The sequence below is a fragment of the Pollicipes pollicipes genome, unplaced genomic scaffold (genome assembly GCF_011947565.3).
Source record: "Pollicipes pollicipes isolate AB1234 unplaced genomic scaffold, Ppol_2.1 Scaffold_4002;HRSCAF=4701_pilon_pilon_pilon, whole genome shotgun sequence".
NCBI classification, from domain to species: domain Eukaryota; kingdom Metazoa; phylum Arthropoda; class Thecostraca; order Pollicipedomorpha; family Pollicipedidae; genus Pollicipes; species Pollicipes pollicipes.
In genome coordinates this window covers 32,312,641-32,340,538 of record NW_023596420.1, presented here as the reverse complement: position 1 = coordinate 32,340,538, position 27,898 = coordinate 32,312,641, and the positions used below count along the sequence as shown (strand labels likewise).

The 27,898-nt window shown below is 51.7% G+C and overlaps 1 long non-coding RNA gene across 1 annotated transcript; it reads right to left on the bottom strand.

Annotated features, from left to right (window-relative positions):
- Positions 1 to 155: 155 nt before the first annotated feature.
- Positions 156 to 27,898, bottom strand: LOC119094034 (uncharacterized). The gene is made up of 3 exons (XR_005093744.1): positions 27,800 to 27,898; positions 5,152 to 5,318; positions 156 to 248 (listed from the first exon to the last, which is right to left on the bottom strand). It is a non-coding gene; the product is annotated as an uncharacterized LOC119094034 (long non-coding RNA).

Sequence of the window (27,898 nt, the reverse complement as noted above, 5' to 3'; positions counted from 1 at the left end):
CCGGCGGCCGGCGGCGCGTGGCCGTTCAGCCCCGCCACGCCGCCGTGATCGTTCGGAAGCAGCGGAATCGCCCTGCCCTCGTCGTCAGGTCCGACTCTGCTGAAGCGGTTGGACAGCATGTCCTTGATGTGGTGGTACCTCTTCGTGAGCACGCCGTTCGTCGTCCGATCTGGGGCGGCGTTGGCCACGTCGAACATCGACTGGCTCACTCCATTGCTCTCCTGCCAGGCGCGTGGGATCGGTAGACCCTGGAAAACAAATGCCCTTCTGAAACTGGTGTAGTGATATTTCAAAACATTGACGCCCGAAGTACTGGATGCTGTCGGTGCATTTCGATTGAATACACCATAAGTGTTCACAAGCGTTCTTAAACATATGTTAAAATGTGTATTACAAACGCTTTCATGACCATAAATCGGATGGCTAATGATCGGACAAAAAATATATATGCCTTAAATGCCAACAGGAATAAATGTCGAAGTGGATATGATCGAATAGCAAAGCATCGATTGTAACATGTGACGTAAAGATCGGACTAAAAATGATAGAATGAGGACATTGTTGAAGACGCTCCATAAGGAAACAAATCTAAATTCAAGAGGAAATGAGTCCCACTAAAAACCTCAACAGCCGTTACGCACATTTCCGGAGGCAGTCAACGTGTTACTGCAAGAGAAGACATCAAAATGTTAAATTTAAATAGCACCCATTGGTGCAAAGTTTAATAACAGCATATTCTAAGCCGTTTGTGGTTTTGGATGGCGAGATATGGCCCACATGACATGCGGAACAGAAGTAATGCTTCGCCCCCCCCCCCTCTTTTAAAATGGATGTGCATTTCATTGATACTGAACTGAAATCGGACACGCAAAATTTATTAGTGCCCTAGCCCTAACTTACCCCAACTAACGTGTTGTGCATATTTTTGGTTTTCTAAAAAGTGTTCAATAATTCGACATATAGCAAATAAATGATAATCGGTATCACGCCTGCCAACCGATGAGAATACATTTCGTTGTGTATCGACGGGTGCAGACGGCCAATGCTGTAAAGGGTTTGTTAAATAATTCCGCTTGCTTTCGTTTTTCGCCTCACTGTTCGCATGTTTTGCCAGGTCTTATAGCAATCATACCTAAAACGCCCGCACAAAATAAGCAGCTTTATACGTTGTCCGCGTTTCATGCAAAAGCTTTAAGGCCATGTCTGCCAATAACTCACGTGACGATCCTGGAACCAGCTGTTTTTGCGGCAATAACCTGTTTTCAATTTGCAGTAGTTTAAAGACATTTTGGCTTCAACCCTGTGTAACGGTTCCCTAAGCTATCCTCACCACGGTAGCGAATCCGTGACTTCCGAAAGCAGCTCAGAGTTGCTGACAAGATCACTCAGGGCCAGATCAGTTCTCAGAGTAGGTGTCATTGCCATCCCTGGGAACCATGCGGATTGGTCTGCTGTTGAGCTCGTCTCATCCGCCTTGATAAGAAAAATTACCGCTATTTTAATCCTATCGTGCACCCGTGAGAAAAATGTTATCATCTAGTTTTTACTGCTACGAGCTAGCCGCCAAAACAAGCTTATTGAGTGCATCTTACTTTGACATCTCATCCGCTGGGTTGAATGCCGATTAGGCGAGCAGTTTTGCTCAAAGATTGACATAAACTGGACATGGATAAAGTTCCCATTGTTTTTCCACTCATTAATTGCAATGAACCTGGACGGGATCAGCTCCGGAGAAGCCGGACAGTTTTTGTTTTAATTGATTTATTGTTGGCTGAACACGAATTTGGCGGATCAATGAGCTTTCATATCTTACTTTGTACACCTAATGTTGACTTATTGAATCTGCAACTTTTCTTGCATCCACGGCACCATGACAAACTACATTCTGTATAGCATATAGATTGTACGGCAAGGGGCCGCCCATAAATCGCGTTACGAAATTTTGATTATTTTCAATTTCCCTCCCTACTCAGTACGCACTGGCTACCCTGGGTGATGACCCCTCTCCACTGATAACGCTATGTTGGGCTAAGCAGGTGTGGTGAGTTTGTCCGCTAAACGTGCTTAAGGGCGAAACAAAAGGGGCGTGATGTTTGTCATGAGAGGAGGCCAATGATATACGGCTCTAAGATTTTAAAGCATATTTTAATAGGCTTACTTGCAACCGCACCAGAGCTTACCGTTATGCTGTCTACCTACCCCTCCTCCCCCGAACGTTGCGCTGTCTAGCCCCCCTCCTCCCCCTAACGTTACGCTGTCTACCTCCCCTCTCCCTCCCCCCCCCCATACATGAAAGGTTTCCAACGACTATGCACGCATAGCCAGATATTGAGGGAATTCAGACAAACACTGAAACCAACGCAGAGTAAATCGCGAAGCTTCTACCGATGCGAAGAAATCAACTGCACACTCTAACATCGTGGCTGTAAATCAACCGACGGCCACGCGTTCTTTGCCATGTGCCTGTATTAATATACCCACCCTCACCATGGCGTAACCAGCACTGGGGTTGGAGTGGTCCGAACCCTTGTTTTCTGGAGGAAGGGAGAGACGGTACCATTTTTTTTTGGGGGGGGGGGGTTTTGAATGCATCACACGACATCGATGTAGGCTAGCCCCATGGACCTGCAATGTGGTATCCCGCCCTTGGCTGCCGCGCAACAAACATGCAACCAGAGCTAAACCGCGGACGAATGACTAGGTCAAGCAGTCGAGCCCCGAAATCACCTAGTTCCACCAACTGTCCTTAAGAGTTAGACGGATCATGGTTGTCTTCTGCTCCGGCAGTGTTTTTTTTTCACACACACGGTGTGCTGCAGACCGACTGCAGCTATGGGGGGGGGGGGGGGGGTCGATGCAAAGCAACAGCTATCGCCTGTAACGGACCAGCGTGCATGGCTGTGTGCAGCTCCGTGGCAGGGAAGGGTACCGCGCTGATGAGGCGATCACAAGGCTGCAGCCCGCCCCACGGGTCAGTGAAACGATGTCGAACTCCCAACCGCCTCTGGGAACCTGACCTAGTCAGATGTTCTCGTAGATAAGGCGTCGGATGGAGCTGTCTGTGGGTTCCGTCCATGCGGTGTCGGGTCATGAATCGGCCCACAAGCGGCGCTGGTTTGCGAGCTCAGTTCGCCTCTCTTTGGTCACGGAAACTAAATGAGGCCCGCGCAGCTTAGACCGCGCGCCAGCTGCAGCGCAATCGAGATGTCTTAATAATTCAGCTGCATCCCCGCTTTGGGAGCACGGCCGGCAATGCGTCACACTTGGGCATGAGATGCGACGATTTTAATTGCGCACCACGTCAAATGTTTTATTGGACAAATTGCAACTGCCGCGAGTGGTTACGGCGTGGTTGACTGTAACACGCATCGATAATTAACACCCAACGGCGCGGCAGCCTTCAAAGGCGCACAGGTTGTATGAGACGTGCACTCATGCCGCATGAGTGTTCTCCAAGAGAACCAAACTGACAACGGCTGTAGATCTACTGGACAGCGCAGCACAATGCTGAGCGAAGACTGAAACTGCCATTAAGCTACAACTGTAAGATATTTGTTTCTTTCTCTGCTCTTCCCCTCGGCATTCGAGCCACTTCCAGCTATCACCTCGAAGCCAAGGATGCGCCGAGGAATGTAATTCGATCAGCGGTATAGCGAGCATTCCTGCCTAATCTCCCGCACCATTAATATTGTTCCGCGTGAATCACTGACAGTGGTTGGCGTTACGCGCGGCGCCGCCAGCGTCCCATTGAAACGAACCCGCAGTTTCTGTCATTCGATTTATCACGCTTGAGAGCCACCGAGGTACGCGGAGCAGCGGACAGGTCCGGGTCTGGCGCCAGCCGCACATTACACAGAGTAGCGGACAGGCTCGGACCTGGCGCAAGCCACATAGTGTGCGGAGCAGCGGACAGGTCCGGGCCTGGCGCAAGCCACATAGTGTGCGGAGCAGCGGGCAGGTCCGGGTCTGGCGCCAGCTGCACAGTACGCGGAGCAGCGGACAGGTCCAGACCTAAAGTCAGCCGCGCGATATGAGCTGAAGAGAGAATCTTCGGGGGCTCGTCCTGAGATTGGGTGCGGCTGATTACACACCCGGTATTTCCGTGAATAAGCCTAGTCTGGAGGAAACGGAGAGCAGGAACATGTATTTACGCAGGATATAGACGCGCGACTTTCAGCGCATATAGCCCGGTGCCATTTGTCTTACGTTCTGAATCCACAATTTTCAAACTCAGAGGCGTGCATAATTTAGAAATCTAAAACTATCTATTTGTACAAAATTTATACCGAATATTCACTAAACATAATAACATGGCGAAGTCAGATATAAATGGCGCTAACAGTGCGCCTTTTTCATCGCTCATAGCTCACCACCTTGTAAAAGTTGCATTTTTGTTTGAAGTCATACAATTAGTGCGGATAGTGTAGTGGTTGAGGTGCTCGTCTGGGAAGCCGTTGGTACGGGGTTGCTTTGCACCCTCTACTTTGCACCTCGCCACAACCTCCCTGCCCTCTCCGTGAAGTTGTTGTGACCCCACTCACGCCCATCCCGTGACCTCCCCTGAACCCGACACCTCATTCTCGTGGTGTCAATCCTGCCCGCCAACATGAGATACAGACGACATTATATAGGGTCAGCAGCTGAGTGCGTCGTAAAGTGCCAGTGACAACGATGAAATAATTGAAAAATTACACGTGTGACGGCAGCCTCGGTCCGCAGCTAGAATTCACAAAAAACTGAATGCTCACCGTCACTGCGATATCCAATGCACGAGCATAGGCTGCACATTGAAACTCCGGAATAACCTGTGCGACCAGAGTCAAAGCGTCTGTAGTACTTAACGAATTGAATCAGTCGCACAGTGGACCCTTCGCGACACTCCTGTGGCCCTGCGACCTTTCCTGCAACCTTCGTGATCTTCTTACGCGCCCCCTTGATCATGTTTCTGACCTCCTGCAGCATTTATGCGGTTATGTCTGCTGTGACCCTCTTGTGACACTATGTCCCTACCACCCTTTATGTCATCATATGACACTTCTTGTGACTTCCCTCCCCTTTGCACCTCACCACAATCTCCTTACCATTTTCGTAAAGTCGCCGTATCCCTACGCACGCCCACCCCGTGACCTCCTCGTGACCGCAGGACCTCACCGTGACCTGTGCGGGGAGCAGACGACCGCCGAGGTTAGCCAGCGCCGGGTCGCTGCCCGACAGCGGCCGGTCCGTCAGCCGGCCGGGCAGCGGCGGGCCGCCTGTGACGCCCGTAACGCCCAGGTCCCGCGGCGGCGGTACCGACTTGTACACGCCCAGCTCGCCGTCTGCAACACACAGAGCCTGTGTTCCAAAGGCGGAAACGCTCGAGTCGTTGGCTGTGATCAGCAGGCTGGTAGAGGTGCAGGGTACGCAGTCCAGGTGAGCACGCGGAGTTGTAGGGTACGCCGTCCAGGTGAGCACGCGGAGGTGCAGGGTACGCCGTCCAGATGAGCACGCGAAGGTGCAGGGTACGCCGTCCAGGTGAGCACCCGGAGGTTCAGGGTAAGCTGTCCAGGTGAGCACGCGGAGTTGTAGGGTACGCCGTCAAGGTGAGCACGCGAAGGGGGTGACGGCAGTGTGCGGAAGAAAGCACACCTTTCAAGTGGAGGTTACACCATAAGCGTTGAAAAGTGTAAAATTCGGAAACGAGGGACATGGACGGCAAAAGTGGAAAGGTGCAGCGGGACAGTCTTCAGCCCCGGAAAGCGTAAACATTTACCTCATGGCGTGACACGAAGTCAAACAAGGCAAAAAGTATTACTCGTCCTGTCCCCAAAGCCCTGAGACGACACGTTGTCACTGCGATGGGGCACCCAATTTCATCACAAACTTTTATATCGGATATAACCGACACTGAATATGCCAAGAGGTACTGTTTAAACCACATCATTTATCGATCATCGGACTTCTTATGAACTTTCCCATTTTATATACCACTCATTGCCTGATGATGTCTATTAACCTACGCCTGCTTGCACGTTGAAAGTAAACTAATTCCAACATAAGAGCTCATGGGGTCGAAAATCCAGCAGCTGAATCATTTTTTGTTATCAAGAACCCAGCCTCCATGGCAGGCACTATCAGTGCCACCAAGACCTAAAGACAGCGTTTGCAATCATTGGCTTGTTCGGTTTTCAGTCTATCATGCCCGTCACTTCGAATTTGTACGCCCACACTGGGAGGGTGTATTATGAACGCATTCCAGCTGTTCAGCGCGCCACCTTGGCACCGTTCTGGCTGCCAACAACCGTGGCAGCTTCAGGCTGTCTTGAACGGCAAGGCCACCCTTTCACCAACACAAAGACAACTTTGGACAAAACCAAAGAGTTCTCGTGAGTCGTAAAGATAATTATTGGGTGGAGTAGAAAGAGGCCGTGGGCGCCACAGATCAGAGCTGCGTCTGATGTCTTCACGGTCCCCGACCGGCTTTACCTGTGGTCCCCCTCTCAAGAAACAAGCGAATTTCACCTTCAGCTTGCAGCATCTGTTGGCTGGGTGGTTAGACTGCGGGTACCAGGAATGTAGTGTTTAGACTGCGCGTGTGGGGAAACCAGAGGCACAGAGTTTGATTCACTGCGGTGCCCGCCCTTCCCTCCAGGGTGAGAGACAGGCAACACCAGATAGCTTCAGCAGTTGATTGTGTCGTAAAGTCGCGATGACGACTTGGTTAGATTGCAGGCTCTGTGACATAAGCGTAGGCGTCATTAGTCAACCAAACTTCAGCTTCGTCCACGCTTACATGCTAACATGCTACCATGCTAAGCGACCAGGCTCAATTCAGGTCCGTACACGACCGAGGAATCTAGAACATCAAAAGGAGAGGAAGGGCGCTTGTGGGTCCTTGATCTCTTCACCTCCGCGCAATACCAGACGGTTGTATGGAGGCGCCATGGAGTATTTTGGAGGTGACACTGCGCTGTAGGCTATGACAATGACAATGACATGCTGTACGCCCAGTTTGGGGCTACACGCCCCACAAAACCAGACCCAGCAGCGAATTTGGGGAGGGACCAGGCTTGTGGCGCACCTGGTATTCATGACACGAAAATTAAATATGAACAGTAAAAGTTGAATTGCCATCGCCTTGGGACCATGACCTCTGCCCCCTGGCATGCCTCCAGCGATATCCAGAACGATGCATTCTCTCGGGCTGGCGTTCCCACTCCATACCAACAAACCGTCCTAGTCGAGTGGAAGGTTCCAGAAACGGCGGCGCGGAGGCTGCCGCCGGGAGGGCGGCGGTCGACCGACGCGTGAAATCGTTAACGACAGACTCGGGCGGGGAGATTGCATTCCACAGCGGAGTGACCCGTCGCCCCGTGTCGTCCCATCTGTCATCTACGGCCGAGAGCCACGGCCAGACACGGCCCGTCACTTCACTGCGTCACTGCGTCGCTGGAGGCGGTGAGGTGAAACGACAGACGCACTCCATCATGAGATCACACGTCGCCGCGTTAGACGCGCTCGTGCCTTCCATGCCCCTAACACTGCAGGGTCAAGCGTTGCGGTACTTTTGCTTTTCTCTAGGAAACCGGAGAGAAGTTCCCTTAATCTGGATGGTGATCGCGAAATGAAGGTTAGATACGGGGAGAGGGTTTTGTGACCATCATACTTGTAAAACAACGAGAATTGACGTCATTGGTTTGGAAAAAGCATGTTAAGTATTTCATCGCGTGTCAGTCAGTTAATTTACAGGGCTTCGCACATAGCTTTCGTGTAAAAATGCACCTTCGGAGCCTCTGCTCTTCCACATATTTATGTGGTGTTTAACTGACATCGGCCTGAACCATGGTGAGGGTTTACTGGAAGTGGATCTCGGAAAAGCATTCAACAAGTATCCGTGTGACTATTCCATGGGAAATTACGTTGGCATTCGTCTTGGGGCACATTCTGCGCATCCCTCACATTCTTCCTCCATTTTCCACCACTGCCCGCGGGGCAGGTGGTGTTGATTGTCGTGCTCGACGTACGATAAGGGCGGAGCCGTCAGCAGCCGCCGGGGGCACAAATCTCTAACAGGACGGTTACGAGAATCTCTGCCCCTCGCCCCGGCTCCACCCACTGGGATCTCAAGGATGATGGGACCTTGGCAGATCCTGCAAGGCGTGCTTACTGCATGGAATCGGAATCCACAACCATCACGAGCCTTCATAGCTTCGATGCATTTCAAAACGTTATGCCGAGTTACCATCCCTGTCTTTGAGATCGCAAAGAACCTGAGCACCGCGTCGAACTAGAATACCTAGTCGCTCCCTGACGTCAATCGCCGAGCGGTGAGCCCGGCCTGGAGCATTGCTCCACCGTCAGCCCGACCTGGAGCACCACTTCACCGTCAGCCCGGCCTGGAGGACCACTCCACCGTCAGCCCGACCTGGAGCACCACTCCACCGTCAGCCCGGCCTGGAGCACCACTTCACCGTCAGCCCGACCTGGAGCACCGCTCCACCGTCAGCCCGACCTGGAGGACCACTCCACCGTCAGCCCGGCCTGGAGAACTGCTCCACTGTCAGCCCGGTCTGGAGGACCACTCCACCGTCAGACCGGCCTGGAGGACCACTCCACCGTCAGACCGGCCTGGAGCACCGCTCCACCGTCAGCCCGGCCTGGAGCACCGCTCCACCATCAGTCCGACCTACCGCTCCACCGTCAGACCGGCCTGGAGCACCGCTCCACACTCAGCTAGCCTGGAGCACCGCTGCACAGTCCGTCGGCCTGGAGCACCGCTCCACCGTCAGCTGGCCTGGAGCATCGCTCCACCGTCAGCCCGGCCTGGAGCATCGCTCCACCGTCAGCCCGGCCTGGAGCACCGCTCCACCGTCAGCCCGGCCTGGAGCACCGCTCCACCGTCAGCTGGCCTGGAGCACCGCTCCACCGTCAGCGCGGACCCGGAAGAGGCGGAGCCCACCGCGGCGGCGGCCGCCCACCCACTCGGCGCCGAGCCCGCCCTCGCGCAGTCACGTGCAATTACACCAAATTGGTTTATTTGGACGGGTGAGGAACGGGAATGCCGCCGCGAGTGCTGCCTCGGGCCAGTCTCGATCCGGGAGGGTCGGCGAGACTGGGGTCCTGACCTCTCCGACCCGGCGGTCCCACGACGCTCATGGCGAAAGGCAAATCTTAACCTCAGTGGATCTGAACAGACTAGTGGGTTCGTGACCTAAAACATATTTCAGTGCAGCACAATGTATGTACGTTTGTTAAGCATCTTAACGTAAAGATACTTGCATCGTTATTGATGAGGCTTAGACGTAAACGCTTATTATATAACGGAGACGAGATAGAGCGCAGATGGAGTGGAGTATGCACAAAATGCACATATCTTACAGGTCGGCAGTAATTTTATTCACTCCACAGATCTATATCTGGGGAAACACTCCTCCCTCGTCCATTAATTTAAATGCCATCGAATCTGACTCTGAGGAAAATCATATTTTACGAGCTTGACGTGATGATGACTAATTCTCACATCATTAATCATGGCCAATCGAACCGCACACTACTTATGAACACAATGAAGCCAATAACGTGAAGGGAGCTCCACAGATTTTACGATAAATTCGAGTGAATCGGCGTTAAGTTTGGAGCTTTGCTGTCCATGAATCCATGCTCCCAACTAGGTACACCGAGTCTCACTAATAACAACGTGAGGTGAACAAGAATAAGGAAATTGGTGACATCGACTACGGTTAGTTAAGCAAACCTACTTCCGTTTCTCATTCACATGACGTTAATCGGAACAGCTGTTTGCGAATATCTTGAACACCAATATCTTAAACCCTCACCCGCGTCACCCCGACAGCTCTCACCTGGTGATGCGCAACATATTAGCACGGAGATTACGGCGCCAGGTAAGCAAGCGCGACTGTTGAGAAGGACCCGATGAGATACGCCAGGCTTGTGTGTGGTTGACGTCATGAGTTCCTTTCACATGCTCTATGGTCTTGCCGTCGCATGCGATTGGTGCAAAACTGTTCAGCTTACTCGCCCACGGCTACACGTTGGCAGGCGAGTGAACTGAACAGGCGGAGCAAAAGGGAAAGCGTATGACAATCACAAATGATATAAATGCCCAGGTACCTGTGCTTGCATTTTGAAAAGTGCGGCGGCAGGAACTGACACGCTAGATACACTGATATATGCATACACACACACGCACGCACGCGCGCACGCACGCACGCACGCACACACGCGCGCACGCGCGCACGCACGCACGCACGCACGCACGCGCACACACACACACACACACACACATGTATATATATATATATATATATATATATATATATATATATATTATTCGTTATATTTTGCTGTCAGCACTTTGGCTCTTAAGTCCCCAAGGGGCTGATAGATGGAATGGAATGACCTTCCAGCCACCCGTTTTTTGAAGATTCGTCAGTGGAGCCGATGTGCAAGCCCGGAATATGCAACATGATATCCAGAGCTTAAAGGGAATACGCCACGTTTGAAGATATTGAAGCAAGGATCAGATACGACAGAGTAAGCGCAATTATAGCTAATGGTAAAATTTTAAGTGGAAAAGACTGCTTTGGACAACACGATTTCCCTACCGTGTATATATTCTCCTCGAACGTCATTGCTTGATTGCGTCATCGCACCTTGCACATTGAGTGTGAATTGACGGCTGTTATATCTAAAAATCGTGCTCACGAACGCCAGATATGAGCGACTCAATAATAATATTTGTCTTGGCCTTGATCGCCGCATGGCCAATAGAATAGATGGATTTGAATGCATTATTACGGCGCCATGAATGCCTGTGTGACCTTGAGATAGTCTACGCGAAATAGTCTGCACATCTTCGCGAGCATGCAGCTCAGAAAGTAGAGGGTTGTAGGTCTCAGGAAGGGCAGGGCTTAAGCAAGAAGGGCTGTGGACTGCACCGAATGATATTCAAGTCGACTATTTCAGTTCAAAATCCGATACAGATGTGGAACACTCCCTTTAAGTGTTCCCATAGCCAAGTGCAGAGTAACACAGTTACTTCTCCGGGTTGGACTCGTGCTCATTCCGTTGCCAGATGGTGTCCTGAGTGCTTGCTGCCCAAGGGTCCCCATGCGTCATACTGCGGTGTTGAGGCGGACCGCAGCACCATCTGCTACAAACCGCAGCCCAGTCGATGCACTCGTTCTGAGGCGCAGCTCAAAAGAGCAGCGCGCCATCACAGTTCTGGGACCCATGGTAGGATTATGGGACCATGTAGATAGCTGCGTATCGTCCATTTACTATTGAGCATGTCTTGCAAGCTGGACATCCGTTTTTGTTTGCTGATTTACATCAATCAACCATCGAGCAAAAATCAGTCTGCATTACGACGCATCCCAGGATCGGCCCTGAGCTGAGTCACCTCAGTTGCGTCCCGGCCGTACCGCCACAGTCCCCGTCTCCGGCCTGACCGTGCCGCCACAGCCTCCGTCTCCGGCCTGACCGTGCCGCCACAGCCTCCGTCTCCGGGCGCGCCGGCGGACCGCACCGCGCGGGCCGCGATTACGCGAGGGCGGGCCGCGCCGCCCGCCGACAATGAGTGTTAACGGATGGGCGCCGGCGGCGGGGCGGCCTCCGCACGCCATTAACCCCTGGACGACGACGGGTGGCACCACGTCGCGCGCGACGCCGCCGGCGGCCGGCGGGTCGCCGTCGGGTCGGCCGGTGAGACCCGCCGGCGCGGCCCGGCAGTGATGACGGGAGTGACCCCGCGGCGGCGTCGAGGCGAGTGATGCGCTCCGCCCCGAGGGTGCCGGTCCAGGATGGAGTGCTCGCTAGTGAGGTGAACCCGCGTCGGAGAAGCAGCCACCGGACCAAAGGGTGCTCGGCGGTATAATTAAGATTTTAGGGCCAATTTCGACGGCCACCAAGGCTATTAGTTTTGGTGGTTGAGCGATCGCTGTCAGCTTTTCGTTGTTTAAGTCGACACTTGGGTTATGACCACCAGATTACTCGGTCTGAACGCGACGTGTTTGTGGCAGACATCGGTGATTTCCAGCGATGAACCCGTGAAGGTGGCTGACAACGCCCATGACGCGCCTCCTGTGGGTAGCCGGTAGGGAACAGTTGGAGATGCGTAGGTAAAACGGAAATATATTAGCTGACCCAGAGGAGCAGCGGGTATGTCAAACAAAGCCAGCAGACGAATATTTAGGAGATGTGATATATCCGCCAGAGCCCAAGCAGTAACCGATATTTTAGAAACTTTTTTTGGGTTGAAATGGTACAAGATGTGCCAAAACAATTTTTGCTATCTTGATTTACAAACAAGGATGGGGAAGAGCAGCATGATAAGAAAGTAATGAGAAGCAATATGTTAAATTTCACAGCGCATTATTTCAGCTCTCACTGCAAGATAGCTGATAACTTATCCTCTGAGCATCGTAAGCTTCAGTTGCACTTCATACACCGTAGTCCCGTGGCATAACTGCTGCACCACAATGCTTCTGTACTAATGGTGCACTGGCTCTTCACAGAATATGTGTTCGAGACTAAACCTGACAGGGTAAAGGCAGAGCGCTGACAGAGCGAAGAACCTGCTTGAAGAATCTATCCATTTTTAGACACAAACTCCGTAAATATTACTTCTAGTACGTATAACCCCCTTCCTGACTCTGTGATGAACAAAATGGTAAGGTGCAATAGTTGGATTTCTCGAGCTGGCCCTCGACGGTGAGTTTTTTGTTATCCATCCGCAACTTGATGGACAACGTATGCAGACATTTCTTGACTGGTATGATCGCATTCGAATTCAAATCCATGTCACAATGGCAAACAATATCAAACGTTTCTATTCACCTATAAGAACATTCCCATCCGAAAATCAAATGAAATTTTGCGCTTCAAATTCACAGCATCTATACAACTATATTTTGAAAGTGTCCAATAGGGAATCCAAAACGACTTGTTTTCGTTAACTCATTAGCATCAAAAGAAAAGTGCTGGATTAGCAGCAAGCCCCAAACAGACCAGCACTTAGTGTACATCTAATGATAACTATGGGTTTCTGTGATATTGGTATAAATTGTGACTGAAACGCGCTACAACGAATCGCTCTAGGAATTTAGATATTGCCCGCGATTATTATATTGCCCGCGATTTATAGCAGCCACGTGACGTAAAGGATCTCGTTGGAGCCTGGAGGCGAGCTAAACCAGGCTCAAAAGAAACCGAACAGGACAGTCACATGGTGAGCTCAGTGACAAAAAGTCAGTATATTTCGAAGGCCATCACGTCCCATGTAACATCGGCCTCCTCTGCACCACAAAAACTGTCGCATGATTTCGTGATTAAAAGCCCGGAAAGATAAGTCACTAACAAACAAAAAGGATGACTTGATTTGGCTGACGTACATTGTTATCATTTATTGGTCTGAACTTCATGTCTTAGCTCAAAGCCTCCAAATCTACCACAGAAGATGCAAGTGCGATTGCGGGAAGAGACTATAGATTAATGGACACATGTGTAAACTCATGTTATAATTGCTATCTCTTTTTTGGTAAAGAAGTATATCCGAAACGCATTTTTTGGCTGATGCATGACATAACACGGCACGCAGTGAAAGTTTTATGTGCAGACACGTGTTCTCCAGAACGAGCCTCCACCGTGCACCACACAACAAAACCTGCTGAAAACCTTCTGGAAAGGTCACAATGAACAAAGCCACGCGAGCTCACGTCGTTGTCTTCTCAGTCCGTCCAGCCTGCGGCCGGTCCATCGAGCGCTATCCGACAGGGGCGGGGTGGGACCGCGCGCGGCGGGCGGGGCGGAACTTGGACGAGGTCCGGTGAGGCGCGGGCGGGGTGGGACCGCGCGGCGCCGGGGGAGGGCGACGCTGCGACAACAGCCCCAGCGGGGCTCCTAGCCGCCTGTTCCGGCCGGCCGGCGCCCCGCCGGCACCGCCGTGCGACCGTGCCAGTGCGTGAGAGCGCTGCGGGAGCCTGTGAGCAAGGGTGAGCAGGAGGGGGCGCGGTTGAGCGTGGCACCTGTCAGCATCAGATGACGGCGTCACCGAAACAGACAGGCTCCGTCGTCGGGGATTGACGCCAACACCGCGAAGCGTCATAGACGGGACAAGGCCATGCCGTCAGGAGAAAGCTTTATCGCTAAAACGCGGCATTGTCAGGTGAAAGCACTGACCGGGAAGGCATCGCCGGACTGGAGATGAGGTAATGACCGAGGGGCAGTGTCATGCAGAGGAGTGGTCCCACGCGCCGCTCAGGCACGGCTCACGGTCCATCGGGAAAGGTGACGCCCGATCAGAGGCTAATGAAGACGTGACCTCCACGTCGAACGGCTGATTGATTTCATGGTGTTCAGCAGAGAAAACATGCCAGCCTGGCGAGAGCGCTATCGAGCCCACTCACCAGCATTTCTATCCGTTGGCAGTCGCGCGTACCAATGAGGCCCAGGGTGAAATGATCACGCGGAAACTGCAACGTCGGGCTCCACGGTATCTGGAGACTGCGGCGTAGAACATAAATATATCGTCTCCTTCCAGCACCGACTGGGTCATGAGAGAATGGAGGAAGGATTTCATCCGTTGTTGTAAGCTTTGTTTATTTTCATGGTGTTCTTTTCATGTCTTTTGTAACGACAAGGGAACTTGATGATGTACAGAGAAGATTCTAGCAAAGTGAATCATCATTTCCCAACATCCATTTTTCCCAGGAGAGATACCAGGTGATAGCCAGCATGTTATCATTGTTTTGGTGTGGCACCATTGTCTATAGGATCGAGAGGAAACATGCTGATTCGCTGTCATCGTCTCTGACTAACAGACGTTACGTCGCCCAATTCTTTTGCATTGCATTGTCTCTAAAACGAGAGGAAGTCTGTAATTATAAGAACTCTTCCACCTGAAAGAAAAAGGGTCACAGCAACCCCTTAAACGCGAGCCTCACTACACAGGGATCTGCTTTCGTGCCAAATCTGAACGACTTGGAAAACATGATCAAGAGGAGCATGACAACTTGAGTGATCAGGGCTCTCAGAATAGCACTAATCTTAAACTCAGGATTTAGTTTGTATTTCCATCACGTACCTGTTCGCCATTTCCCGCTTGTGGTGCTTGGTGATGTGGTCACATGGGGCTCAATATGCAGAGGTAAGATGATGAAACGGAAAACGATGAAACAAAAACGCTTCCAAGAGAAAGGGTACCGGCTATATCATACCACATCATATCATAAATTCCACATCATATCATACCATATCATATCTATATCATAAATACGTGATAAAAATGAGTTTCGTCTCTTTTTCCTACTTTCCGTGCATCTCAAATAAATAATCTGTGGTAGGCGGTGTGACCAAATTATCCACGAGACGAATGAGAACTAGCGTGAAAATGACTAAGGGGTCGCTATCTATTGTCACTTGCACAGTGTGCATATCGGCGGACTTTTTCGTACCGCTATGATACGAGTACTGAGCAGAGACATCGGTACTACTGAGGCCTACCGGCGAATGGGAAAGGATGTCGCAGCTGTATACTGACTTGGATAAAAGCGTTCATGGGCCCCTTTAAAACCAATGCGTTGATAATGTATCGTCCACGAGCATTTTTAGGAGGCGTACATGCCATGAACTAACTTGCTCTCCTGTAATGTCATGGAGATTGCCCTCATCTTGTAACGCGTTGCAACTGATTTCGTTTCTTTGGAACAGTTTATCTGCACCATACGTAGCGTCTGCGTATTACAAGGTACGGTGCGAAATCGCATTCCTGATATTTCAAAGAAAACCGTGATGTGTTATAGCCATCGAGCGTCATCCAAATCCACGAGATGTGTGTGTCTCGTATTCTTTATCGCGGCTCCCGCGATAACTTCGCCATGTTGTTTTGTGTCATACTAAGCGAAAACATCAAGTTGTATTGTTTATTATAAGGGATAGAGGTTGCTGGTTGATTGGACAGTTATTACATGGGTCGTAGTTCGGTTTTTCTTATGAAAGTCGCTTGCTCCATTCATGCTTTAGGCGATGTTGTAACAACACCTTCCAAGCCCTACATCATTAAAGTCACCGCACACCACACAAAAGGGTCTCCTAAATCAGTGTTTTTCAACCTTTTTACATGCGTCGGACTCTTGAGGAGGGATCAAATTATTATTTCCCCAAACTGGATAACAACCTCAGTTAGTGTAGGTCTTGTGTATCTTACCTCTTCTTGTGAACAGGATCATGTAAGCGGCTGGTCGGATCATATAAGTGATTGATCTGATCATATAAGCGGCTGGTCTGATCATGTAAGCGGCTGGTCTGATCATTAAGTGGCTGGTCTGACCGTGTAAGCGACTGGTCTGATCATGCAAGTGGTTTGTCTGATCATGTAAGCGGTTGGTCTGATCATTAAGCGGCTGGTCTGATCGTGTAAGCGACTGGTCGGATCATGTAAGGTCCATAAAAGTGTTTTACACAACAATTATATTTGGACAACACGAATAAAATCACAAAATTAAACTCCTGTCTTTCTCGTGCGCGAACACCCCAGGGCGATGGAAACACTGCTCCTGTTTCTGGCTACTTTAGCTAATATTTTGGGCTCAGTGCACGTGGCGCATGGCAATGCATGTGTCAACCTCACCCTCTAGAAGGCAGATAATATTTGCTGATTCGGACATGATTTGGTTAAACGGCAATTTCCCTGAGGCCTCACCATTCTCCCACCTCTTGCCTCTTACCTCTCTCGCCCCAATCTCGCGTTGGGAACCTCGGCCTCGATTGGTACTCGAGTGGTTTGACAATTGGTCCAGAGACATACTTATCACACAGTTGCCTCGTGATGCGACAGCTGGGATTCCTGATCACTTGCCTGTCAGCACGAGGCTGTGGATGGGCTGCAGGCTCTGGCAGCGACGGAGCCTGACCTGCCGCATTCTCCGGGCGCTTGCCATGTCACCGCCAGATGTCAGGTGGGCTCGCTGGCCGGCGGCGACCTCTCACTGGAGCCCGGCGGGAGGAGGCGGGGTGGGAGGATCCGAACGCCGCTGGGTGTGTCGCGCCCCGTAAGAAGGGCTGGGAAAGGCCCGCGGTGGAGACACGGCTTAGTGTTCAGGCGTCTGTTGGCTATCGCTGGTGACGGGTGACTGGTGGGATCGAGGGAGCTGATCTTGGCGGGGGGACTCGCCGGCGGCACCCTCAGTCGGGCCGTGCTCACGGTCAGAGAAACGGACTGCCGACGCACGGTAACGTCTCATGGGCTGTCTGCGCTGTCCTGTACCCAGCTGACTCGTCTTTCTCTGCTTCGTCCTTCGCAGGAGGAGGAATTCGAAGGAGAAAGATGCCAGAAGTTCAGACCGGTTTGCCAACGACGTCCATTGCGCCTTTCCACTTCAGACTGCACCATAAATTAGGCTGGTGCCACTTGGACCCAAGCGTGTGGGAAGTCACCAGCTTGCATGGTCACTGTGCTGACGTCTTCGATATGTGTGGCCACACACTAATTTTTTTCCGAGAGAGCTCGCCAGACCACTCACACACCCGCAATGGCATAGGCCCGTAACGAACCCGCGACCAGCCAGGCGCTCGTTTCTTCCTTCCTCCACCGCCTTTTCCACAGCAGCCCGGCAGGCCTAGCCTCACATTTCTCAACCGTCTCTCTCTCTCTCTCTCTCTCTCTCTCTCTCTCTCTCTCTCTCTCTCTCTCTCTCTCTCTCTCTCTCTCTCTCTCTCTCTCTCTCTGATCTAGCAGCGCCCTTCTCTTTCTCACCGCGCCACCAACACTCCACTCGCGACACGCTGTTGTCCTGGCCGTGGACTGCGAGAACGTGGGTGCGGTACCGCCAGAGCGCGCACACTTCGGCCGACCGGCGCGCTGGCGCCGCGTTGACTGCGGCGGTCGCGGTGGCCGCGGCGGCGGCGGACCGAGACCCGCCGCCGCCGCCGCCGCCGCCACTGCCGCCGTCGCTGCCAACGCCACCGGGTGGGTGTCTTCGCCGCACACCGTGCCAAGAAGCAGCAGACAGATGGTGTAGGTGTAAGATTTTCCATGGATGACTGGTCTTCAAAGGTGAGGTGAGCTGTCTGTGCAAACTGCTTGCGCAGGTGGAAGCTATAGGAAGTTTGCCACACACTCCAGTTTGGTGGAATTCGCTTACTTCATTCAGCTCGCATCGGCAAAATTCTCGGGTGCGGGCCTGCGCAGTTTGATGGGGAGCTTTGAGCGAGGCTGTGCGTTGATACACCTAGGCCTTCGAGAAGCGCTGCCACCCATCTTAGATACTGCTAGTGTGAATCGATGGCAGAGTGATAAACGTAAGAAGATTAGACTTTCGATAAAACATCTCCGAGACAAACTCGAGACAAAATTTAACAAATCAGAAAACATTCCTGCGGCCATTTGAAATGATGAGCAGGTGAGGTAACGACAACACCATCTTGTAAACAACGCAAAAGTCGGTGCGTGAACCCGCCTTTTACACCAGTAATGTGCATTTAACCTGGGGCTGGTAGCGTTCCGGCCGTCACAGTTGACAGAGCCAACGGCATGGAAGGTCGTCACGCTCGCACTTGTGCCCCCGCCCCCTCCCCCCATCACATTCTGCGATTGCGGCAATGCAGTAATATCAGATGTAGTTCCTTAGAAAACATGCATATTGAGGATTTGTTGGAGTTAGAGTCGAATTCGCTTGATACGAGGCACCTATCTACTTGAGTAATCCAAACTTGACAGTTGTCTGGTCACCGCCGCAGACGTGGTCAAAATCGAGTTTTGAGCGTCGTTGATACGGCGGGTGGCCTGCGCGCTGATGTGTGCCTCATGTATTTCTGAGCTCAGTAAGTGATTCTAGAAGCCGTGAACCACAGTACAGCTTTCCCCACCATCCAGATACCCGGACAGCTCTCCCCACCATCCAGATCACCGTACAGCTCTCCGCGTCATCCAGACCGCTGTACAGCTCTCCCCACCATCCAGATAACGGTACAGCTCTTCCCACCATCTAGAACCGCCGTAAAGCTCTCCCAACCATCCAGATACCCGGACAGCTCTCCACGTCATCCAGACCGCCGTACAGCTCTCTCCACCATCCAGACCGCCGTACAGCTCTCCCCACCATCCAGACCTCCGTACAGCTCTCCCCACCATCCAGACCGCCGTACAGCTCTCTCCACCATCCAGACCGCCGTACAGCTCTCCCCACCATCCAGACCTCCGTACAGCTCTCCCCACCATCCAGACCGCCGTACAGCTCTCTCCACCATCCAGACCGCCGTACAGCTCTCCCCACCATCCAGACCGCCGTACAGCTCTCTCCACCATCCAGACCGCCGTACAGCTCTCTCCACCATCCAGACCGCCGTACAGCTCTCCCCACCATCCAGACCTCCGTACAGCTCTCTCCACCATCCAGACCGCCGTACAGCTCTCTCCACCATCCAGACCGCCGTACAGCTCTCCCCACCATCCAGACCGCCGTACAGCTCTCTCCACCATCCAGACCGCCGTACAGCTCTCTCCACCATCCAGACCGCCGTACAGCTCTCTCCACCATCCAGACCGCCGTACAGCTCTCTCCACCATCCAGACCGCCGTACAGCTCTCCCCACCATCCAGACCGCCGTACAGCTCTCTCCACCATCCAGACCGCCGTACAGCTCTCCCCACCATCCAGACCGCCGTACAGCTCTCTCCACCATCCAGACCGCCGTACAGCTCTCTCCACCATCCAGACCGCCGTACAGCTCTCTCCACCATCCAGACCGCCGTACAGCTCTCTCCACCATCCAGACCGCCGTACAGCTCTCTCCACCATCCAGACCGCCGTACAGCTCTCTCCACCATCCAGACCGCCGTACAGCTCTCTCCACCATCCAGACCGCCGTACAGCTCTCTCCACCATCCAGACCGCCGTACAGCTCTCCCCACCATCCAGACCGCCGTACAGCTCTCTCCACCATCCAGACCGCCGTACAGCTCTCTCCACCATCCAGACCGCCGTACAGCTCTCTCCACCATCCAGACCGCCGTACAGCTCTCCCCACCATCCAGACCGCCGTACAGCTCTCTCCACCATCCAGACCGCCGTACAGCTCTCTCCACCATCCAGACCGCCGTACAGCTCTCTCCACCATCCAGACCGCCGTACAGCTCTCCCCACCATCCAGACCGCCGTACAGCTCTCTCCACCATCCAGACCGCCGTACAGCTCTCCCCACCATCCAGACCGCCGTACAGCTCTCTCCACCATCCAGACCGCCGTACAGCTCTCTCCACCATCCAGACCGCCGTACAGCTCTCTCCACCATCCAGACCGCCGTACAGCTCTCTCCACCATCCAGACCGCCGTACAGCTCTTCCCACCATGCAGATCACCCTACAGTTCTCCCCACCATCCAGACCGCCGTACAGCTCTCTCCACCATCCAGACCGCCGTACAGCTCTCCCCACCATCCAGACCGCCGTACAGCTCTCTCCACCATCCAGACCGCCGTACAGCTCTCTCCACCATCCAGACCGCCGTACAGCTCTCTCCACCATCCAGACCGCCGTACAGCTCTCTCCACCATCCAGACCGCCGTACAGCTCTTCCCACCATGCAGATCACCCTACAGTTCTCCCCACCATCCAGACCGCCGTACAGCTCTCTCCACCATCCAGACCGCCGTACAGCTCTCCCCACCATCCAGACCGCCGTACAGCTCTCTCCACCATCCAGACCGCCGTACAGCTCTCTCCACCATCCAGACCGCCGTACAGCTCTCTCCACCATCCAGACCGCCGTACAGCTCTCTCCACCATCCAGACCGCCGTACAGCTCTCTCCAACCATCCAGACCGCCGTACAGCTCTCCCCACCATCCAGACCGCCGTACAGCTCTCTCCACCATCCAGATCACCCTACAGTTCTCCCCACCATCCAGACCGCCGTACAGCTCTCTCCACCATCCAGACCGCCGTACAGCTCTCTCCACCATCCAGACCGCCGTACAGCTCTCTCCACCATCCAGACCGCCGTACAGCTCTCTCCACCATCCAGACCGCCGTACAGCTCTCTCCACCATCCAGACCGCCGTACAGCTCTTCCCACCATGCAGATCACCCTACAGTTCTCCCCACCATCCAGACCGTCTCCGTATAATTGTCTGGATGTGTAGAGGGGCTGATTCCCTAGTTTATTGTGGCAGGCATGAAGGAGCGTTGAAATGAAATGAGACAGTTAAGTGGTTTTGATCGGGTGTTTGCAATGTGCAAGTTTGCGGCAAGAGTTGTGCTGTGGTGTGGCCGGGACGGTGAATGTCGTGACGTCATTTTGGAAGTGTGGCAGTGGGTCTCGAAGCTTTAAATGCAGGTAAGCCTGTGTGTGCTGCGTCTTGTGCCAAGAGAGTTCGACCCAAGATCACGCCTGAGTTTGTCAGTCGGCGCTCTAGAAGGCACTCTTGTCACTGGGCTCACGGCTCTATTTTGAAGCCTCTAAAGTTGGTGTCAGTCAGACGCAGTGCTCCCTCTGCTCCGCCGCTCTGCCCACAGTCACTCTGCTCATGGTCACGGGTATGCCGGCCAGCACAGAGTGAGTCACCTCAGCCCGGTTGGGCTTGCGCTCGCTGCCACCACTGACTGGTGGCAGGCTGACCGTCAGCGCTGACTGGCGACGGCTGGCTGTCACCACTGACTGGTGACAGGCTGACCGTCACCACTGATTGGTGACGGCTGGCTGTCACCACTGACTGGTGACTAGCTGACCGTCAACACTGACTGGTGACTGGCTGGCCGTCAGCACTGGCCGTATTGGCAGATTGTGCCGACCCTGGCCGTCACAGCTGATTGGTGACTGGCTCGCCATCAGCACTGGTCGTATTGGCAGATTGTGCCGACCCTGGCTGTCACAGCTGATTGGTGACTGGCTGACCGTCAGTACTGCCCGTATTGGCAGATGGGCCGTCACAGATATGCGTAATGATGACAGCCGCTGACTGACAGACACGAGTCGTCCGACCATCACATACATCGTTGGTGGGTAATCATTTGTGATGTCTGTGAAAGACCTTGGATTGGTATAAGCGTATGTGGGAGATGTACTGATTGTGTATAGTGTATGCTACGGTGATTCAAAGTTGGTTGCGGTCCGGAAATCAGAGGCAGTTTTCCCATGTAACAGCTATTATAAGCCTATTGTTGGCCGTGTACTCGATACTTAATGTGCACATGCTGCAGAGGCGGTTACAAGAGGCAGCAGAGGCGGAGTCCGAAAGTGGATATGAGGGGAGGGGAACGACATGAATTTGCGCGGTTTCAAACGTGCTGGTTATTGGCAGCAGAGGTCGCGACATTCCAGCGGGGTTTATGTTTGTAAAGACGGATGCACCAAGTTGCAAGTGTGGTGCCAGGTACCGAAATATGGATATAGTCGGAAGTTGTGATTTGTACGACACTTATCGCTGCATCAAACACAATTTTCTACGGCACAATTCGTATATACTACACCTGTCACTGATCTGAGACATGATACGAGGCGGACAAAAATATCACAAGGCGGAGTTTGGGGCAGTTTGCAATGTGCCTTTCGCCCAATATGAAATATATTTGTATTTCCTGCAAACATCAAGGTCCCGTACCTTTCACCTCTGGTCTTTTTTCTTACGTCGGACAAAATGTTCGTCAAGATGAAACGCTCGCTCGGCCAAAAGCTTTCGTCCGAGACATGGCAAGCCAAATCGGTGCAAAAGCTTCTGTTCCTGCCACGCATGGAATGTGAGTAAAATTCGCCGCATAAAAGCAACACTGCATTATGTACAGATTACATTCAGGTTATCTTTAATCGAGTCGGAGATATCATTCATTGTAATTTCGAGGTGTTGATCCAAATATTTACACACAGTTCGTGACATTTCAATAAGTCGTGTCATATCTTTGCGTGAGACACTGTTAATGTACCGCGGCCGGCCAGCCACCTTTACAACATCCCACAGCTCTCAGCCCCTCGATCGGCATTGGAAAAAGCAGCCAGATGGTAATAACTCCAAATCATGTAAAAAGCACCAGGAATCAGTTTGAGAACACCTTCATCTAAACAAGCAGTATAGTTTGTTTTGTAAAACAATACGCATAGCGGCATCCGTGCGGCCCCGCGTGCGGCTAGCCGCCGGTCCACCTATGACCTTCGTTACAGGCTGCGTAACTTGCAACAGATCGCCACAGTTCAGTTGCCACTGCTCCCAACTTTTTAGCCAAGAGCGTTCTGACTGGTCCAAATCCAACCCGGCGGGGAAGGTTTCCCGGGATCGACGGCTCGAACAACAGGTGCCCTCTACCGGGTAAGGCAGAAATATTAGTTCACCTACGGCCGCCAGAGTGGTTGTTTTGACCATCCTTGAGTTGGGATCCAGCCACTAGAGTGCTGGGTTCAAGCATTGGTAGACATCGGTTGTAGTGGGTGTAACTACTGGAGGAGGGGGGGGGGGAGGGGGGTAGGGCTGAGAGAACGTCCCCCAATCGCCCGACATGGCGTTTTGACGTCCCAATTTGGTCCCTAAAACACACGTTTTTCAGGCCCTTCATATCAAAATGTCATTTTCATATCAGATTGCCCCCCAAGGTTCCAGTCCGACCGAACAAAACTTGATCCCCTCCCAAATGTCAAAAACGTGGTTACACCCATATCTGTATAACAGTCTGCATCTCGAACGTCAAGTCAGGTACCTGGGGTGAGCCGTGCGCAATTCTGCTCGTAGTTTTTTTTTTCTCTCAAGCATGTAAACTCTGAACTTCGGACATGTCACTAACACAGCAGTAACCGACAAAACAGTCACTGAACATCTTCAGATCACTCTGGAACGAGCCTTTTCGACCAAAACACGTGCTCGTATGCCACAAGCAATCCATCTTTCAAGGAAAGGCAAACAGCTGTTGATGGCTAAAGCGGGCAAGAGACTACACACTCATTTCATCTGATAAAAACTCACTGGTTGCAATGTTCTTGACAAAATGTCATTGTTCAATTCATCCCAGACTTGAAAAAACATTCGGGAGGATGTTTGTGAGCTGGCCTAGAAGCGCAATCAACTTAGACAAAGGTTCCACCTGGCTGTCATTCACACCGTGGCGCGACCACAAATTTTCTCGCATGGAATCTGACAAAGGGAGAACTGCTAGCAACAAACACGCCTAGCATTTGCCATAAATATCTTCAAGAACAGGATAGTACAACAAATACCTCATGTCATCGACTGGCATTGCTGAGGATGTTAAGTGTGTCTCTGTATATATATATATATATATATATATATATATATATATATATATATATATATATGGCATATCACCCCACGCGGTGACGAAGCTCCATCACATGAGAGTGAACCGTTACGACAGCCAGCGTCGCCCCAAGCTGCCTGGCGCCCGCGGCTTCCTACGTTACGTCTTCACAGCCGGAGACTATCCATTTCACCCCGATTCCTCCCAGCGATCGATCGCGATAGTCATCAAGAAACCAAGCCACTCGTCAGTTATCATAATTACAGCACAGACCGTTCTCTGGCACGCCTCCGATGACTCAAGCCGGCGACTGCGAGGAGAACGGACAGAGAGTATTGACACGTTTTCAAGTAGCTATGAGGTCGTTGCTTGTGCGCGTGTCCGCTGAATATAACACTGATCCTGACTGACAGCCGAAAGCATGTGGAAATTCCGTGGACATGCCATCACATGCTTGCGGTGGATACGCGCTTGAGTAAGCCGCTGGACGAAGGAGGCCGCAGGAATCCACGCATTCTGATCAACGCCACAAGCGACTGGACAAGACCTACGGCAGAGCACATTCCTAAGCGACTCCACTTTGCCGCTCATCAGATTGTGGCGAAACATGGCCGAAAATTGGCGGACAATGACTTGAAATTGTCGTCCCATGACGCATATGGTAGTCGCTGCGATCAGTATCGGCCCAGCTATTCAGCGCCGTCCCTTGACAACGCCTCGTCTCTTGTTATGCGTCAGGCATTTGAATCGGCGTTTAAGACGCATAGAGCGAAACGGAGGAACGCCCAGTCGACTTTTTATGATTCTGATGCGACAGGTCTCGGTATGCGGGCTGATTTTCAAAAATGCCAGCAAGCAATAAATTTGTATCTTTTTATGCAAACCGCGAATGAAATCAGTGTTCCAAATGCGCTTTGCAAATAATGAAACCAACGCTCTGTGGGCACCAATGGCGTGGTAGTAGTGTATCGTAGAAAGGTCATTTAAACAGCCAGCTGTAGAAAAATAGGCATCAAAAGCAGGCTAAACATCTGACAAAAAGTAAAATGATCGAGTGATCCATCGTGATTGAGAGCAACGAACTGATGGCGTAAAACCCAAAATATTTCACAAAGCTCAGATCTCACAGGAGCCAGAAATGAAGAGATACCATAAATCGCTGCATTGTATGGTACGCGTGAAATACGAAACCATGATTAATGGAACATGGACGTGATGTAGTATGCTCTCACCCGCAGTGCCGTGCTTTCGTTTGTAAGTAAAATTCAAGTAGTCGGCCGCCATCTTCGAAAAATGAGACCAGCCCTAGGTTTGATGGAAAACCAGTACGACTTGAACACAGCACACCAAGATCAGGTTGACCTGTGGATCAACGCGGCGTTCTTTTCAAGTTCAATAACGGCGTAAGGCTTTTAATTGGCTCCAGTCATTCCTTTTTTACGGTATGCATTGCAAGCAATGGGGTGAACGTAAGGGCTCAGGGGGCAAAATTCACATTCTTGCTGGCTTTCATATTAACACCATATTGACACATAAAAAGAATCGACACAAACGGTACATCTGCGTCCCTTCACAGGCTTTGTGTTAAAATTTTGTGGTATTTGAGTAAAAAACATTTCATGCATTGGTACGCAATTACTGATATGCCGTCACCGCCAATGAAAAGCGTGACTTTGAATCCGGCCAGTTGCAATGGCGTATTTCGTGTTTACAAAAACACATGGAGTACCGTGTGCGTCACGAATAATCTGATTCTGTCACTGAGAGGCCTTCAAAATTCTTTAAATTTGTAAGACACTTTGCTTCGACAAAAAACCGCGGTTCTCCCAACTTACGCGTCTGGCAACGACGACACTGTCATTCGCTGCGCTTCGATGTACAATGTGCAACAGTGTGCATTGCCTTTATCCTTTGCAAGCTATATATCATGAGAACATCCGTGAGTGTTGATAACCCCGGTAGACTATTACTTAAACGGTTACCTGATCAGGCAACAATACCAACTAGATGGACGCAATATGGACTGGACAGTCAAGCGCAGTTGGCTGCACTGTAATGGTTTGATCAACATCTTCATCTTATCAACATCTCATGTTCTACCTGCTCATCTTTAGAACTCCCCATCCGCTGCTGAGAACCAGCTAGCCTGCAAATAGCTCGCAAAAACGTATTAATTCACGTGAATTACAAAGCCGAATGCAAGGGGGCGCAGCCGGTTTGAATGTTTGGACATTGCAGGTCGGTTAGATCAGCATACGGACTGATACCACCTCACGCAAGTAGGTCAGATATTGTATATTGTTCCCTGCTGAGTGTACTGCTCACGTTTTTCATAAAGTATAATGAAAACGTAGTTCAGATTGTAAGCTTTTGTTTTAGATCAAAAACGTCTGGATAGTTTCAACAGATTCTGACAACGGGCACCCAACTGCCCTCCCTTCTTTAATATGCGTCGTAAGCGAAATCCAGCGGATGAGGAGGTCGTCAAATCGGTTGGGTCCTCACCAACAAATGATGTTTTGCTGCATAGCTGCTTATTTAGAACTTTCTGCTATCTCCCCTGATCCACATGATGCTTCAAACTTCCTTTTGCTATAATTCATTCTTTACCCTGCAATCTTTGCATTTAATGTTCAAAATACCTATTGCAATGCGTTTGCGCTGGGATATCCCACTGCAATATGGATCGGGTAGACCCAAAACAGCTTCGATCTATCTCCCTAGGCAAACTGAGACTCAGGATTCCAAGAAACGGTTTTCCAGCCCTACAAATCCCGAACAGATCAAACGGGACCACTTTGCGCTTTGTCTGACGTGGTAACGCGACTCGAAATTACCATTGTGTCACTCACCTACACTAGGCGCCGTGTTGAGGCCAGCTTTCCCGCAGCTATTGCAGGGTGAGGAACACATTCGCAGTAGAAATATGCTGACGGAATCCAGAGAGAGAAAATACTGCCACTTTCTACGGAGCATATTTTTATCCGAGGGAAGGCACTGGTTCGTGCACACAGGACACGTAAGGGGACTAATCCTGAAGGCCCGACATGATTACCAACTGGGAGTAGCATTAGGAGCAGGAATCGTCTAGGAAGCAACCTCTACGGACTCTGACGTGTTTTCTTTTTCTTTGATTCGCGTCATGTGACTTGGTGTGCTGCTGTGACTGACCTTGGTAATTTGTGGTATAAATATTGGCCGATTATGCACCGTCGCACTTTCCACGGCGTTTCCGACGTCCACGGTGTGCAGCTGCCACGGGTAGGACACGAGCACAGGTGGGGCAACATTTCTTCATGTTCCCACCCCACGTACGCGTTGCCTGCATCATAGCGGTGCCAGATTTGCGGAGTCCCTTAGGTGACAGGGCTGCTTGCAGCGAGTCGAAGCAAGAAGGGCAAAGCTGTCAATACTACTGTCATGCTGAGGTTGCTGGCGTGTAAAGGCCGCTTTTTGGAATCAATAGTTTTCTCCCTAATCAAAAACACAGTCTGAGAACACTTCTGTTGGGGTCAAACCCTTGAACACGAAAGCGGGCCAGTGTTCAGGTCAGAAATTTGCATACCTGCGAGGGAAGGCAGAGGTGACGCAGACGAAGGCAGACCGCGGTCTGGAGACGAGCTCCCCGCACGCACACCTCCACCCACACCCGCCGCACGGCTCT